The following is a 16,673-nucleotide window of genomic DNA, read 5'->3' as shown; positions in this document are numbered from 1 at the left end:
TAATACCTGAGGAAAAATTGCTGGAAAAGATTCATTCTGAGAAGGCACCTTCTCCCGCATCTTTCCTAAGTGGGTCCAAGGACAGGAAAATACACCACGTTGATTTTTGCAGAACTTCAGTATTTTCTGGTTTAACCTACCATGAAGGACACTGGAGCAGGATGTCAGGTTCTATGAACCAGAAGAGGTACATGGCTATTTCTCTGATACTTCTTGCAGCCATACCAGGTGGCCTCATTAGCGCCTACTCAAGAGGACAAAATATGAAGAGTCTTGAAGTCAAAAGAATGGCTACAGGTTGAGACAAAATACTTTGCAGGGAAAAGTCCTAGGAACAACTAAATTAGTTAAAACTTATGTTTGTTGTTCTTAAGTTAAGAATAAAGGAAAATCCTGGATATGGGTTGAGTTTTGAACACTAACCCTGTGTGTGTACTGTACTGAGAGCAGATAGGAAACTCAGTCCCTTCATAGACACCTTCAGGCAACATTGAACCTACAAAGGCCTGTCATTCTAGTCAACTCTGATACTCACCATCTTTGAAAAGCACCTTGAGATCTGCTGATGCAAAGTGCTACATAAGAGTTAGCTATTATTATAACTATCACTACTCCCTTTCATCACAGCACTGAAGCAACTTTTTAAAAGACACTGACAGTATAATCCCACAAATGTTAGCCTGTGTGATCCCTGTCTATGAAGTATGTATTTCTATCCTGGGACTGTGTCATTTTCCATAGCAGGTCTCATTGTCTATATCCGTAAGTCTACAAATGTGTCATTTTCTGTATTCTTTATTCTGTCACTCTAGACCTATATTTGGTTGGCAATTTTTTGCCTCCATAAATGATCAAGAGTCACCACAGGCAGGCACAAGAGAAGGGATGGCAGAGGAATGCTTTGTGAATCACATTTGAATAACAGAAGCCATGGTTCCTTTGCAAGAAGGTTGGACTAGCAATTTGTGCTGATAGATATCATCATTTTTCAAATGTGGTATTCGATTGTTTATTTATAAAAATAATGCTGCATCCATACAAGGAAAGTTGTTGGACCCATCAGTCAAAATCTCATTTGGGAGGAGAGCTAGAATATAATTAAATTTCTGTCCCAAGCATCTCTCTAGAAAGGTACCTGTTGATCTCAATAAAGATACTCCTGCAACCCCACCAAGTATCCTGCTAAACAGACCAGAGGAAAACAGATGACAGATCCCTACATTTCCGTGCAATGAAAAGTAATGGGATCATTCCTGTAGAATTCATTCCAAAAGGACATAGGGGAGTAAAGGCAATGTCATTAATTAGCAACACTGCCTTCAGTTTAAATTGGCTCTTGATTTTGTAAACCTATTTTAAAAAATCTTTTCTGATTGTTTTCAGTAAGCAAACATATCTTTAAAACAAAGCCATCAACAGCTGCAAATATGACTAGTAGCATGACTTTTAAGAAAGGTACCATTTAAATACGTTCCTTGAAAGAGGCTGCTGTTGTTCTGCTACTACGAAAACATTAATGATCACTCTAATCTTATACCTGGTATTCTGTGCATAAAAGAGATAGACTGTCTTGCAGACTCAGCACTAGTAGCTTAACACATTTCCTTCCTTTGTTGTTTTTGTCATATTAGCTCAGAGTTTTGAGTGAAGGTGATCCAAGATTGCAGCAAGACGTGGTGTAAAGGAATAACCAGAATAAGAAAATGTAAGTAAGTTGTTTTATGCCACTACTGCTGTGTGCTTCACATTGTCCTTCCCCTTCGTCTAAGAAGCTGATGGTAGCAAACTCATTAATAAAACAAGTAAAGAACTTTGGGAGAAATATTGCCTGTATGTTCACTAGCTGTCTCTTACTCCTTTATATGCATTTGTATGGTGGCCTCCAGGTGGCATCACTGCTTTGTTAACAAGAAACCCTTAGAAGGATCCTTTAGAAAATGTAGTATTTTATCAATTTGAATCTCTGATGTAGTAAAATGCATGCAGCTTTGGTTACCTGGTATAAGAGGATGAGGTGTAATAGAAGGAATATACTCAGAGCCAAAAGAGTGTGCCAGAAAAGAAACAAAGCATGGCGGAGGAAAGTGGAAATGACCAGTGGAAGGACAATACTTCACTTTCCCACTTTTGTAGGTAGACGTGGGGAGAGGAGGCCCTGCTGTTGACACACTTCTTGTCCTGGCTTGTATGGAGGCTTCTTCACATTCAAGGTAGTCTGTGTGAAACCTAATCAATCAGTCATTTTGGTAAAAGAGAATGAGGCTTGATCCTGCAAACTCTTGATTATGCAAGCAGGCCCATAACCCACTGATTTAATACAATTTTACTTTGCCTTTACATAGCACTTGCAAAGGTGGGTCAGCATTATTAGCCTCCCTATTTTACGGACAGGGTAACTGATGTTCCCAAGGTTAAATAGCACCTCAGTGGCAGAGTCAGGGCTAGAACCTGTTGTAGAATTCTGGCCCTACTGAAATCCCTGACAAAGCTCCCAATGACTTCAATAGACCCAGGATTTTACCTGGATCTTTTGACTCTCAGCCCCATGTGCAGTCCACTAGACTGCAGCTGCTTGCCTGCCTCTCATGATTAAGTATTTGAAGGCTCAAGCTCTATAACTTCTCTCTTGGATAGATCATTCTGATGAGATTTGGTTGCCAGTACATTTTATGTACATAGGAAACTGTGTTGGGGGAGCAGCCTAACAAAATCCTAAAGGCCAGATTCACTCTCCTCACTCACATTAAATAGCACTTTACTGCACAAGTGGTCCCATTGATATCTCATTCACCATGAATAAGGTTATCAGTATCTGATACCAAATATGTAAATACCTTCTGTCTGAATGGAAAATGAGGATGAAACATGTTAACTACTTCCCCTCCTCCTGCCTCCTTCACATGGGAACATCTTGATTAATATGGTCTGCTTGCTAATGCATAGAAATTAATGCATTTGAGGCCTGAGTCAAGGCTCAGAGAAGTCAGTGGGAGTCTTTCCATTGATTTTAATGGGCTTTGGATCAAATCCTTAAAAATTACATATCATTGGCCTGATTACCAGATGTCCTGAACTCCTGCCCCACTTGTAGACTTCAGCATAAATTGTGGATGCTCAACACCTCTGAAAATCATGTCAAATAAGTATTATTTGCAAAAAGGAAAACATCTTGGCAAGCTGGATTGAGTACATAGTGTCCTATGATTAGAGCCCTGCAGATCTGCAGATATCCGATGCTTTATATCTGCAGATATCCATATCTGTGGACCATCATCTACTTTATATCATGTTTACACCATGTTTACAGTTCGGAGTTTGGATGAGGATAAAAATTTTGTATCCGTGCAGGGCTCTACCTATGACAATGTGAAAACCAAATTCTCACAAAGCCTCTTGGCAGAAGAATGACAGCAAAGACAACGTACTCAGTTCAGAGCCCTGTCCTCTTAAATTTTGTTGTCATTTGCAAATATACATTCTGAATCATCATGGTAACAAGTGCTTCAGTGCCCACTGACTTCAATAGATGGTTATGAGGTGATCCTCACAGAACCAGGCCCATATTAAAGTTTGATCCTGCTTCACTGAAGTGAAAGAAAGCTCAGGCCTGAGGGAGCAAGAGCTGATTGAAACTTTTGTTGCTGTGAGTCACAAATATATGATTTTTGCTTTAGTCTTATCTTCTGAGTCATGCATCATGTGGATAATCTGTGCTGCAAAATCCAATGCTTCTTGTTTTAAGTTGTCTCCCCTCCATTTTTGCACTGATTTTCTCCTATCTTCCATCTACTAGAAGGCATAAGTGGGCAGCGGGCTTTTATCAGTATCTTCATCAAGTGTATTACACAGAATGGGAAGATCTAGAGCAAGGCTACTATTGCTTGTTGTTATTTATATTATATCTTCATCATCTTACTTCTTACAGAGCATTTTTCATCCTGAAGGATCCCAAAGTCTTTAGAAACTCACACTGGTATTCAAACTATTCACAGGGATCATTTCATCCACAGCAACCAGTGTTGGGTCCATAGTACACTGGATGATAGGACAGGAAGTGAAGAATACCTTATCCAGCTGAAACATCAGAGGGAATTCAAGGAGGCAGAATGTAATTAATCAAATTGGAATTTGGCCAGGGCAGAGGCTTTAACATGTCTATTCTTGCAAAAAGTGCCATAGGATCTTTAAACCCACAGGTGGTCAGGGGATCAGTTTTGTTTCTTATCCAGACACATCTGGCATTGAATCAATGAGAAGAGGCCCACCACCATGACTTGCTGTAAATGTCTCCCATCAAATACTAATCTTTCTTAGTTTAAGAGATCTGACAGGGCAGCAGTGCAAGGCCACCTTGCATATCTGCAGGTTCTACACAGTATTTTTTGGTAATGAAACAGCAATAATTTTCACTATTAACCTTTCAAATGCCTGAAGCCATGGGCACAATCTGTTGGAGTCCCAGGAGAGGGAGTTTTAGGGAAAGAGAGATGAGGATAAAATGGGAGGGATATACCATGAATGTGATGGGAATAAAAGGATATATTTTTATGGAATCCTTCTGGAAAAATCAAGCTTGGTACTCTTTATTTTTCTCCAAATTGATCTTTTTGCAAGTTGTGATGTTTGCTGTTGTGAATAGAATACTTGGCTTTTTAAAATGGTAACATTCATATAAAGTTCAGGTACAGAATGTATCATTCTTTGAATAGAAACAGACCTGATAAATTCCATTATAATTAAGGATTTCGAAATGTGAACAAAATTCTTCTCATCAATCCACAGGGCTGTCTCTTACCCTCATTGTGATATCCAGTATATGTTCCACAGCTAATCTGTTTCCAGAACTCCCACTGAATTCAACAAGTAACAGCCTGCACAGAAAGAGTGTGGAATAAAGATCCATATTGAAGACAAAATAGGAATTGCCAGCCAGACCAGATCAGATCCATGGTCCACCTAGGTCAGTATTGTCTCCATCAGCAGCCAGAACCGGATGCATCAAAGTAAGCTGCAGGAAAACTCCCTAGTGACCAATTATGGAATAATCTTCCCCCAAAGAAAGTTTCTTTCTAACTCACAGACGTTAGTAATTGGCTTATGACCTGAAGCATCGGAGTTTATATTCCTTTTAAAAACAGGGGTTTTTTCCATATCTGATTGATGTATCTGTGTATGTTTTCATTATCTGTATAAATGTTCGATCATGGTTAGCCTCCATCATATCCCATGGCAGTGAATTCTATGGGTAACTTGTGCCTTGTGTAAAGTAATTTCCTTGTACGGGTTTTAAATGTGTTGCCTTTCAATGTCACTGAATGTTTCCTTGTTCTAGTGTTATGAAAGGATAAATAAGAGCTCTTCTCCTCTTTATGGTGCTTTTTCTCTACCTTTCAATTTTATGTACAGCTCTGTTGAGGAGAGACAAACCGAGTACTATGTTTATTTATGATTTGGATTGTAAATTCCTGCCATGTATCGTTAGTGTAAACATGGTTCATTATTCAAATGGATGCCCTTGAATATTCCACTACAGTAACTGATATGGTTTCCTTTCACTCTACACCAACTAACTCTTCCCATCATTTGAGTCTGTACTGCATCTCGTTTCTTACGCTCCTCTGGACGCAACAGCTTTCTCTGACTGCTCCCACTCTTGGTTCCACGCTTTCTTTCATGAGGCCTCTATGCTCAGCACACTGACACTTTTAGTGTGCCATGAACCTTTTAATACCCACTCCTCTGTCTCCAAACCTTCCTGGACCTGACCCATTGCCCAGTTTATGGCTGAATTTGAACCTAAACCTACTGAGTGCCAAGTGTCTTCTGCAAACTGCTGAGCTCCCTCAGCTCCTGTTGAAGTCTGTGGGAGTTGAGAGTGTTCAGCAATTTGCAGGATCAAGTCTTCAGATGGCTAGTGCTTGTGGGCAGGGAGCTTGACCCAAAGGAACTGCTGGCACAACTCCTTTGAAGTCAATAGAGTTACACCAGGGATGAATTTCTTCCGGTGCCTCTTTCTGGTTTTGTAAAGGCCATTGCACACTTACCACTCTCTGTAAATAAGAAACATCTTTAAGGCTAAAAAAACCCCAAACCAAACGTAGGCTTGTAGAACATGGTTAGGTGCCCTTTCACACCCGATTTGCTTTCCACCCACCCACCTACATGAGTTTTTCAGTGCTTAGAACATTCTGTACACTTCCTTTTTAACTATGGCCTGACACTTACTGAGTCATTCTCACTGTGCCCGGGGGATGGGAGGGGGCATTTCCTGCAGCCGACAGGCAAAAGTATTCCTCAGAGGCGATTTGCCTAACTTGGGTGTTTCAGGGGACTGCCCATGTTCACTGTGCAGGACTGTGGGCTGCAAAAAGACCATTCTAAAGGATTCAGGCAAAAAAAGAGAACAACGGTCAAGTATATTTTCCTTTGTAATTCCCTTTGGTGAGTTGTTTCTCAGTTGGTTCCGTTGCTATCACTCTGAATACCGTTTTGCACGCCCTTCTAGAACGGAGTTTATGTATGTGTGAGGGATGATAAGACATGATGGGTGCTGGTCTTACTCCACCCACTCTGACCACATAACCTTTCCCCTGCTTGCTTTGTTTTTTTTCTTATCCTTTTCTCTGGATGGCAGGACATAGGGGGGAGGAGGGATAGCTGCCCCCTCATTATCAGCATACTGCAGAGAAAACACACAGCAACACATCCCTTTGCAGTATAGCCACCTTTCACACAGCTTCTTCCTAACTTCACTGGCCGTGTTGTATGCTTCACATTGCCAGGTCCACTGTATCGCAGCTGCACTTCAGCACAAAGCCGAATATTCATTCAAAGCACAATAACAGCAATGCACAGGCAGGGCTCCAAACTATGCTCCATGCTCATGCAAAACTTCATTGGGGGTTTAGTTTGAGTGAGGGATCAGGCCAGCAGCGTTGTGTGTTTCTAGTGGTTGCTGCCACTAAAATCCTGTGTAGAGCTGGTTACCTTCCAGCAGGTTCCCTCATCATTCAGGGATGTGCCTATAAAAGTTGTGGCTTGTAATCCTCCCACGTATCCCCTTCAGAAGGCTTTACCCTGCTAGGAGCACCCTCCCAGGACTAGCATGCTCAGAGTTCATTTCTTCTCAGCTTCCCACAACTAGAGTCTATCCTGACAGGTATCTATGGCCTCGTAAAAACCCCACTGTTGTGTCTTCAGCGGCAGGTTAGCTATAGTTACCACTAGATTCCCAATGACATATATATATATAGCTCAGTCCATTTCTCACCACCTATAACAACACCTTTAACCTTTTCTGTTCCAATGGTGTTTTTTACTCTGACAGCAAGGCCTCATATTTATTATCTTTCCTCCTTCCCCACTGTTTTTTCCCACTGCTTAGTTTTGTCTGAATTTTTACTGCGTGGCCTTTTATATTATTGATTATTTTAAATAAATATTTATTTTATGTTGTTTTTAGGATATTGCATTACATCCCAAGCACTTTGATGTTCCTTTATATAAATAACAGTGTGAGGGTTAAAACAGGTGAAGGAGAAACCTAACAATCAATCAGACGTTGCTGTTCCATAGATCATGGTGTTGAATGCATCAGCAAGAGTTTAAATTCAACAATGATAAATTTGGGAATTCAAGGAAAAGAATTAGAGTCCAAGAGAGAGAGTTTTCAAAATGTTGTGGATTATCTGGAAAGGAGCTGGCAGCTTGTGGAGTGATAGTGTTAACCAGTCGGTGTGTACCAGTTGGTAGCAGGTATAATATTGCTTCTGTCTTCTCTCTCTAACAACAGTCTGTGATGCTATGATGGGATAGCAATAAATGTGTGAGGAAAGATGAGCTTGTGGTTTAAATACTAGCCTGCAATTGAGGAGATCTGGGTCCAAGTTTTGGCTCTGCCACAGGCTTTGGTTCTCTGCGCTCCCTAAGTAAAATGGGGCTAATAATACCTTCCTGGGCTGTCATATCTGTTTAGGCCCCCATCTTGCAAGGACTTAAGCACATGCTTAACTTTAAGTTTGTGTTATTCATGTTTATGAGTTTGTAGGATCAGACCCTAGACTGTAAATTCTTCAGGACAGAGACTGTCTTGCTATGTGTTCATACAGAGCCTAGCACAATAGGACCTTGATCTCAGCTGGGACTGCTAGATACTATTGTAATAAAATAATAAATAGTAGTAAACTTGAGACAGCCAGCAAGGCATGAAGACTAATCCAGACTATGTCATCAACGTCTCATGATGTACATCTTGTTTTGTGCTTAACAGAGACACCTTCGTTGCCTCAAGAGAGCTTTCTTAAATTAACTTTTCACTGGCAGTGCTATTTGGATACAGACTGTCCTACTTCAGTTTACTATACTTCTTGCTATCTTACCTGACCAGGAGAAGGGGGTATAATTTACCATACACCTATATATATATTAGTCTCCATTAAAACCCCTTTTATTTTATTCCTAGTTGCATCATTGATGAGCACGAGCTTTCTCTACCATTCAGATTGTTGTACAATATGAAGGATGTTTAATAGGCAGGCACAGACAGTGCCGGTGTTGGCCCTTTGGAGGTCCAAGTGGGAATATTCCCCCCACCCCCCCTCCAATACTAACACAGGCAAGTTCTTATAATAAAAAGCGAATAGGGGCCCCCTTGAGCTGCTTGGGGCCCTAAGCAATTGCTTAGCCTGCTTATGCCTAGCACTGGTTCTGGACACAGAGCTAGTATCTGGTCAGGAAGAGCCATTACAAAGTGTTATTTAGGTAGATTAGGGTTTGTTATTGGCGGGGAGCCTAATGCATTTTTTATGTCTTCTTTGGGTCTGAGCCTTTGGTACGTATTTAAATAAAATCCCAGTGAAGACAGTGGCGTCTGACTTAACAAATAATAACAATAATACCTAGCTCTTATATAGTGCTTATTGTCAGTAGAGCTCAAAGCACTTTACAAAGGAGGCCAGTATAATTATTTTATGGATGGGGAAACTGAGGCACAGGGTGGTGAAGTGACTTTCCCCAGCTCGCCCAGCAGGCCAGTGGCAGGGCCACAAAGGTCTGCAGGATCTGGCCTTTTCTATTCCTTTCCAATTCAAGCAGGAAAGATTTTAATTTTGGAGTCTGCTGTCATCTGTCCTCCTAATCAGTATTCCCTTAACTATTGACCCTGTATCAGTTTACTCTGACCCATCCTGGACCTGTTTCCTAACCCATATGAAACATAGGTAACCATTTTTGTTTCTTATATTGTCCATTTTTTTATTTACCAGGCCTCTGCTCTTCCTGAATTTAATGCTGTTATCTTGGAAGAGGATTTTCCTGCTCAGTTGCCATAACAAACAAGGGATCCACTTGCAATCTGCCTTGGGTTATTGTAGATGTTAAGCTCATTTGGATCCCTATTGCTTATGACTTGCTTTGAACAAGGATATGTTTGTGGGAGGTAAGGCTAGCAAATCAGAAGGGAAACTATTTATTCGGAACCAATTTATTTTGGTGAAACTAACTTAGGAGGAGTGGGGATGTTTGGAGAAGTGAGAATTTTACTTCTGGCCAAGAGGATGGTGCAGCTGTGAAAGGAGGAAAGCCAGTGACATGGACAGCCGGGCTGCACAATATTTTAAGGTTTCAGAGTAGCAGCCGTGTTAGTCTGTATTTGCAAAAAGAAAAGGAGTACTTGTGGCACCTTAGAGACTAACAAATTTATTTGAGCATAAGCTTTCATGAGCTACAGCTCAAATAAATTTGTTAGTCTCTAAGGTGCCACAAGTACTCCTTTTCTTTTTACAATATTTTAACTCTGTTCTGTTGAAATGTGTCTGCTCATTAGAAATACGGAGCTTACTACCATTACTATCACTAATTACTGTTTCCTCTCAAAGGGAATTGGATGAGAGAAGTTAGAGTGTCTTGTTTGCTTTGTTAGTCCCCATTAGCGTGGAGACATCAGAATACATGGCAGCGGTAGAAAATGAGGAGCATTCCCTAGTCCAGCTACTGCTGATGTATCAGGCCCTGAAGAAGCTGGATATTCTGCATGTGATGTGTGGAGATGAGCTTGCTGACTACCACTCCCCCAAAAGTACAGGCTGTGGGGACTGGCCAGACAGTCACCTTTTGAAGACATGAGGAGAATAGAGATGTCACAGGCTGCACCCCTTTGCTACCCTAGACCAGTGATTCTCAGCCTTTCCAGACTGCCGTATCCCTCTCAGGAGCCTGATTTGTCTTGCGTACCCCAAGTTTTGCCTCACTTAAAAGCTACTTGCTTACAGAATCAGACATAAAAATACAGAAGTGTCACAGCCACACTATTACTGAAATATTGCTTACTTTTTCATTTTTACCATATAATTATAAAATACATTGATTGGAATATAAATATTGTGCTTACATTTTAGTGTATAGTACATAGAGCAGTATAAACAAGTCATATGAAATTTTAGTTTGTACTGATTTTTCTAGTGTTTTTTTATGTAGCCTGTTGTAAAACTAGTCAAATATCTAGATGAGCTGATGTACCCCCTGGAAGACCCCTGCATACCCCCAGGGATATGTGTACCTGTACCCCTGTTTGAGAACCACTGTCGTAGACAAAAAGAAAAGGAATACTTGTGGCACCTTAGAGACTAACCAATTTATTTGAGCATGCTCAAATAAATTGGTTAGTCTCTAAGGTGCCACAAGTACTCCTTTTCTTTTTGCGAATACAGACTAACACGGCTGTTACTCTGAAACCTGTCCTAGACAAGGATGAGTTAAAGGTAGTGTTCTGTGCTCCCTAGCCCTATGCTAGGAGTGGCCTGAAAGGGGCTTTATTGAGTCAGATAGTGGTTGTGGGGTTTTGAGACACTTTAGTTGGGAAAGAATTAGAGGCAGCTGAGCCTAGTTAGACTCAGACTCTTGAAAAGAATCTGGGCTAGTTACAGGAGTTGCTGGGCAGAATCCAAAGTAGGGAGTGTTACAGGGAACTAGCTAACTGGGTTTATGTTCATAGTTAGTTCTTTTTATGGATTTAAGCATCATGAATAGAATGTGGCTAAAGGCTGAGACAGCTCTGAGGTTTTATATGTTGTTTTGTTTCACATGACTCCTGTAAAAACCAAACCTGAAAGCTCAGCAGTTTCATTTCTGTTTCAATGACCCTCTGCTGAACTTTCTCTCCAGCCAGTCAGACCTTGGCCCTGTCAAACCAAGGCCTGGTTCTCCTCCCACTTAAACCAGTGTAACTCTGTTGGCTTCACTGGTGTCACTCCTGATTTACCGCAGTGAATATGAAAGAAGAATCAGGCCTTGTGTCCTCTTCAGGAATCAGGGGAAGCTCTGAGAGTTTCAGGTTCGTATCAAACACTGAAACCGCAACCCTAATTTTCTCCTCCAAGACTTTAGCACTGAAGGTTGCTTATATTTGTTATGAGGAATATTAAAAGATATTCGTGTGACAATTAATATTATAAAGGTCCAGAGCTATCACTACAGTAGTTTACTGAAATAATAACAAAAAAAAGATTTCTTACAGGAACTTTATGTATTTTTGTCACCATTCATTGCTGCCCACGTTTCATGCATATTGAACTGGAACCACTTTCCTGAACCTTCACATTTGGATTCAGATTTGACCTTTGTTGCTAGTTGTATACAATGTACTTAAGGGAACGTGCTGCTTCACAAGATCCTTCATGTTATTCCTGACCAGGATTCCATCAAGTTTACAGCTTCCTTATTGCTCCATAATCCCCTCTGGACTCATGGCAGGGGTGTTTTCATACAATTTCAAACTGCAGTCTTTCTGCAGGTGCTGAAACAAGGCATTACATTTGTCACTATCACATATATAAGAAAATACATAGGGACAATCTCCTCCTCTGTGTAACTGTACTGACGTCAATGGAATTACATCAGATATTAATTTGGCCAATTATTTTTGCCCCCTGCAATGAGGAGATACTATTTATGGTGCAGCCATGAGCTGTAGCAACTTTCTGTTTTTCATCATTCCTATTGATACAGAAATCATGATGAGTTAATTGAGGTTTCTTGGGTGAGTTTCTGTGATCAAAAAAGGTCCATTTTATGTTCAAATACTTCATTCCCAGGGAAGTGGTTTTACTCTCTGCCTGACTGAAACATCTCAGAGTTCTGAGGCTTAGCAGAAAAACCTTAGGTGCTGGAACTAGGGGTGCTGCCATACTCCTCGCTTGAAATAGTAATAACAACCCAAATTACATGGTTTCTGCCTTCAGCATCCCCATTATAAAAAGTGTTCCTGCACCAATGCAGAAAGCCCCAGAATCAGACCCAAAGTTTGACTTTATACCCCCATTTTGAAACCACCATAAATTCATGACACCCTGCTTAAGTCTGTATTCTATAATTAAACCTGCATATGGAGGCTTTGACAAGTTGTCATCTGAAAATGGTCACACTAAATGTATCCAGCTATATGATAATATTCTCATTCCCATAAGTGAAGATCCACACTGGTGGATAAACAGGGAGCTATTAGTATATGCTAAGAGGGTAATTGGGCATCTTGGCTGCCTTTTATTTGTATGTGCAAATAGCCAACTCCCACCACCACCTCCAGGTGACTGTATCAGCAGGAGGGGTGACTGACTGAGGATGATCAAAAAAAGAATGAGGGAAATGAAAGAAAGCTACAAGGTGCATTTTCTTGCCAATCTTATGCATTTCCCTCCTACAGCATTAAAGATGAACAAATGGTTCATTTGTTGCTGAGATGCTGCACATCTGTGTCTGTGTCTAATCACAGTTAATTATAAAGAGCGGAGTCTCTGCAATATTCCCGGTCCCAGAGCTCTGGAGTGCCCATCGCTTTATTCTGTAGCTTTCACTGCCAACTTTTGTAGCTGCCTCTTTCTATTATCAAGCATCAAAAAGGTAGAGATTTTACAGGATCCCTGGCAAGTAACACAAAGTATCCCTGCTTAATACTACAGCAATGACTAATCAGGGTGTCCCAGGAGCAAAGCGTTGCAATAACTCTTGCAAGGGTAATGAGGACAATTTTCACAGCTGTGACATTTTAAGCCAAGCAAAATGTAACAAACCAGGTTTGTTCTTTCCTGGCAAAAGTGTTATGGCACAGCAGGTAAACTACCCTCTAAAATGAAAAGGATTCTCCATAGGAGATGCATGGTACCAAGAATGGCCATATGACTAGCTGTAATGTTTGTTTCTGAGTAGCGGCCCTGTCAGTCTGTATTCGCAAAACGAAAAGGAGTACTTGTGGCACCTTAGAGACTAACAAATTTATTTGAGCATAAGCTTTCGTGCTCACTTCATTGGATGCATATCATAGCAGAGCTAATAGCTAAATTCTATTAATTGCTGAATGCTGTTTTGTTTGGCAAATACAGGAAGCAGTTTACATGGCTACGTGGTGCTCTGGTTCACAGTGCCTCTGAAATAGTATTATTGTAAGGGGATAATACTGATTAGGGACAGTTCCCTGAGGAAGGAGGGCCTTTTGATGATTGAGTCATTTCCTTTCTCTGCTCTACTTCAGTAAGATAGTGCTTCTCTCACCACAGACACACACCCTTTGTATCCGTAGAGTCCCCCAGCAGGGAGTTCAAAGATGCACACCCTGGCCTGAGATGGAGGTGCATGAGTTTACAGCTCCTAGAAAATGCAATAAAGCAGTGATCAGTGGAAATATGTCACAAGTCTAGGTGCTCCCCTGTCACATAAAACTAATACTACTTTGTACTTATCTTTTCACTGAAGGATCTCAAAGCACTTTTAACAATCCATTAAGTCACACAATACCCGTGATGCTTTTAAGTAATATGTTGTTTAGTTTAAGGGATTTGCCCGAAGTTACACTGTGAGTCAGACACAGAGCTGGAAACAGAATCCAGAAGTGAAATCCTAACCCAACTGAAGTCAATGGAAGCTTTTCCACCTCAGTGGGGCAAGGTTTTCACCCCAGGTGTCCTGAGTCCCAGTCCAGATCACACTACTTTTTAATTTTGTATTTATCACTCTGTTGGAAAAGAAATCCTCTTTCCTAGAAAGATGTTTAAACGCTACGTTGAACACTTTTTGTAAAAAAAAGTGAGATTCAAAGAATCTGCCTTCTTAAAACAGAAATCCTGGACTAGTTAGTAGGACTTTGCTTCTTCTTACTACTTGTTAAATTCACAAAGGAAAGTAAAGGATTCTGTACAGAACTTTACACAGTGTGTAGTTGTTGTGTGAAACTTGATGACTAGCTAGAGTACAGAACCTGTTCTCCATCAAATACTATTGTTAGTCCCATGTTTCATACACCTATTGGGCTTGTTTCTGCTCTGCTAACTTGGTGTATATCTGGAGTAACTTCACTGCAGTCAATGGAATAACACCAACTGGGGTAAGTGAGAGGAGAATCAGGCCCATGGTTTTTCTCCAGTCTTTGAGTTCCAGAGTTATCCTGCCACCAATACATTAACTCATGAATACAGAGTTTTTGCTAGTCTCCTCTATACTGCTCCATGTCTGCCACTCAATCTATTAGAACATTAGTCTTCACAGTCTAGAGAGTTCAGGAAGCTTTTGTGCAGATCAGGAGCAGTCAGCCTTGGTTTTCTTGTTTAATATTTTCTCAAGTGCTGATGACAGGTGCCAGTCCTGGAGAGTGAGGGTCCCACCTCATGCACAAGACACATACAGCCTAGGCAAGGCAGTGCAGACTCACCCCACTTTACCCCACTGTACCTTAGCCCTGGCCTGCCAGACCACTTCCACAGGTGACAGGGTGGTTCATTCCTCAGGCCATTATTAAGTCTTTGGTTTTGTTGTTAAAATTACGAGCAAGGGTTCAGTTAATACCAGCTGTAGTGGTGTGACTGCCATCAGTGAGGAACATGGAAACTATCCATCGGAGGAAGACCATTAGCTTGTTTCGCATAGACCACTGAACACCCATTACATGGTGGCAACTGCTGGTCACTACCAATTTGGAGCTAATTCAGACTAGGGACCTAGAAGTGAAAAGTTACATATCCTATTACTGGAGATGGGCCCAAACAAAAACCCCAGCTTCTCTCCCCTGAAAAAAATGGGGAAATTCAGCTCCAGATTGAGATGTTGAGACTAGGTCCATCTCTACCCAGTCTCCAAACCTGAGCCTTCCAGTCTACTTAACACTGGTCATGTGGCCAGAGGGGATGTTTTAATGAAACTGAAAGCCAAACCATTGATTAGCAAGAAAATGCTTCTATTATCACTTCCGAGCTAAAACAGGATTCTCCAAAATGTTTTCCCTTTCGAGGTGCAGTAATTGTTTTACGATTAGACAGGAAGCTGTACCAGCATTATTGCTCTAAAGGAGCCAGTGTTATCAAAAAACAACACATCAGGGCCTGTCCTCACAGGAAGGGAATTGTGAGTAATCAACAGTGCTATAATCCAATTGGCTGCTGGTCCCTGTGTGCGGACAGTACAGTAGGCAGGAAAAAAAGAGTTTAGGGACTTGTTTGCAACAAAAGTATTTGAAGAGTCCAAATTCCCCTCTGTTTCTCACTGGGGCTTTTCCAAGCATTTACGGTATTTCCTTAATCAGAAGGAACACAAACCACCAGGGTGACTATACAAGGCCTTTACAACTGTACAACCCCATGAAGGGTGTTTTAGAAACTACAAGCCTGACTCTCCCCTGGCCACCCCATCATTGCAAAGCTGCCCCACAGCCACAGAAAGGAATCACCCTACTGCAGGGGGAGCCTCAGGTGGCATAGTCATAGGCATCAGCTCCTACAGCCTGCCCTCTGTGAAAGGCCAGATTAACTCTCCTGTAGGCCCAGGGCTATTAGATTTTGTGGGGTCCCTGTATACAAGTCTTTTCCCTAATTTAAAACAAAACTATCACAATTATGGCATAGAGGCTATTAACACTATACTAAAATTGCCTTTTAATTAACATAAAACCATATGTGGTTACATTTCAGTCTTAAAACATGTATAGTTAAGTTGATTCAAAATAGCCTACTTCTTACCTTAGAACAGCTGTTATATTAGTTTCTTTCTGGGAGGGAGTTTGGGTGCAGAAGGGGGCTCCAGGCTGGGGCAGAATGTTGGGGTGCAGGAGAGGGTGAGGGGTGCGGGCTCTGGGAGGGAGTTTGGTGCAGGAGGGGATTCTGACCTGGGGCAGGAGGTTGGGGTGCAGAAGGGGAATGCAAGGTGCAGGCTCTGGCTGGGAGGTGCTTAGCACAGGTGGCTCCTGGCCGACGGTGCAGCAGGGCTCAGGCAGGTTGCCTGTCTGCCTGCCATAGACCCTTGCTGCTCCCAGAAGCAGCCGGCTGCTGGCACATCTCTGTACGCCCCTGGGGGGAAGGGGAACAGCATGTCTCCTTGTGCTGCCTGCACCCACAAGCGCCACCCCCACAGCTCCCATTGGCTGGTTCCTGGCTAATGGGAGCTGTGGGGACGGTGTTGAGGGTGGGGACAGCATGCTGAGCCTCCTCCCCCACACCCTGCCAGGGACCGCAGAGACGTGCCAGCAGCCAGCCGCTTCCGGGAGCAGTGTGGGGCCACGGCATGCAGGCAGCCTGCCTGAGCCCTGCTGTGCCGCTGGACTTTTAGTGGCCTGGAGATCACGATTGACTGGCGGAGGTTCCAGGATCAACCAGTTGATTGTGATCGACACGTTGGTGACCACTGAATTATATATAATT

The 16,673-nt window shown here is 41.9% G+C and overlaps 1 long non-coding RNA gene across 2 annotated transcripts; it reads right to left on the bottom strand.

The window, feature by feature from the left end:
* Positions 1-11,502: 11,502 nt before the first annotated feature.
* Positions 11,503-16,361, bottom strand: LOC140912815 (uncharacterized). 2 transcript variants are annotated; one of them, XR_012159385.1, is made up of 3 exons: positions 15,996-16,361; positions 13,556-13,638; positions 11,503-11,791 (listed from the first exon to the last, which is right to left on the bottom strand). It is a non-coding gene; the product is annotated as an uncharacterized LOC140912815 (long non-coding RNA). The 2 variants fall into 2 exon arrangements; XR_012159384.1 differs by lacking the exon at positions 13,556-13,638.
* Between the last annotated feature and the right edge of the window lie 312 nt (positions 16,362-16,673).

The sequence above is a fragment of the Lepidochelys kempii genome, chromosome 6 (assembly GCF_965140285.1).
Source record: "Lepidochelys kempii isolate rLepKem1 chromosome 6, rLepKem1.hap1, whole genome shotgun sequence".
Classification (NCBI taxonomy): Eukaryota; Metazoa; Chordata; order Testudines; family Cheloniidae; genus Lepidochelys; species Lepidochelys kempii.
This window is presented reverse-complemented; position numbering and strand designations above follow the sequence as displayed.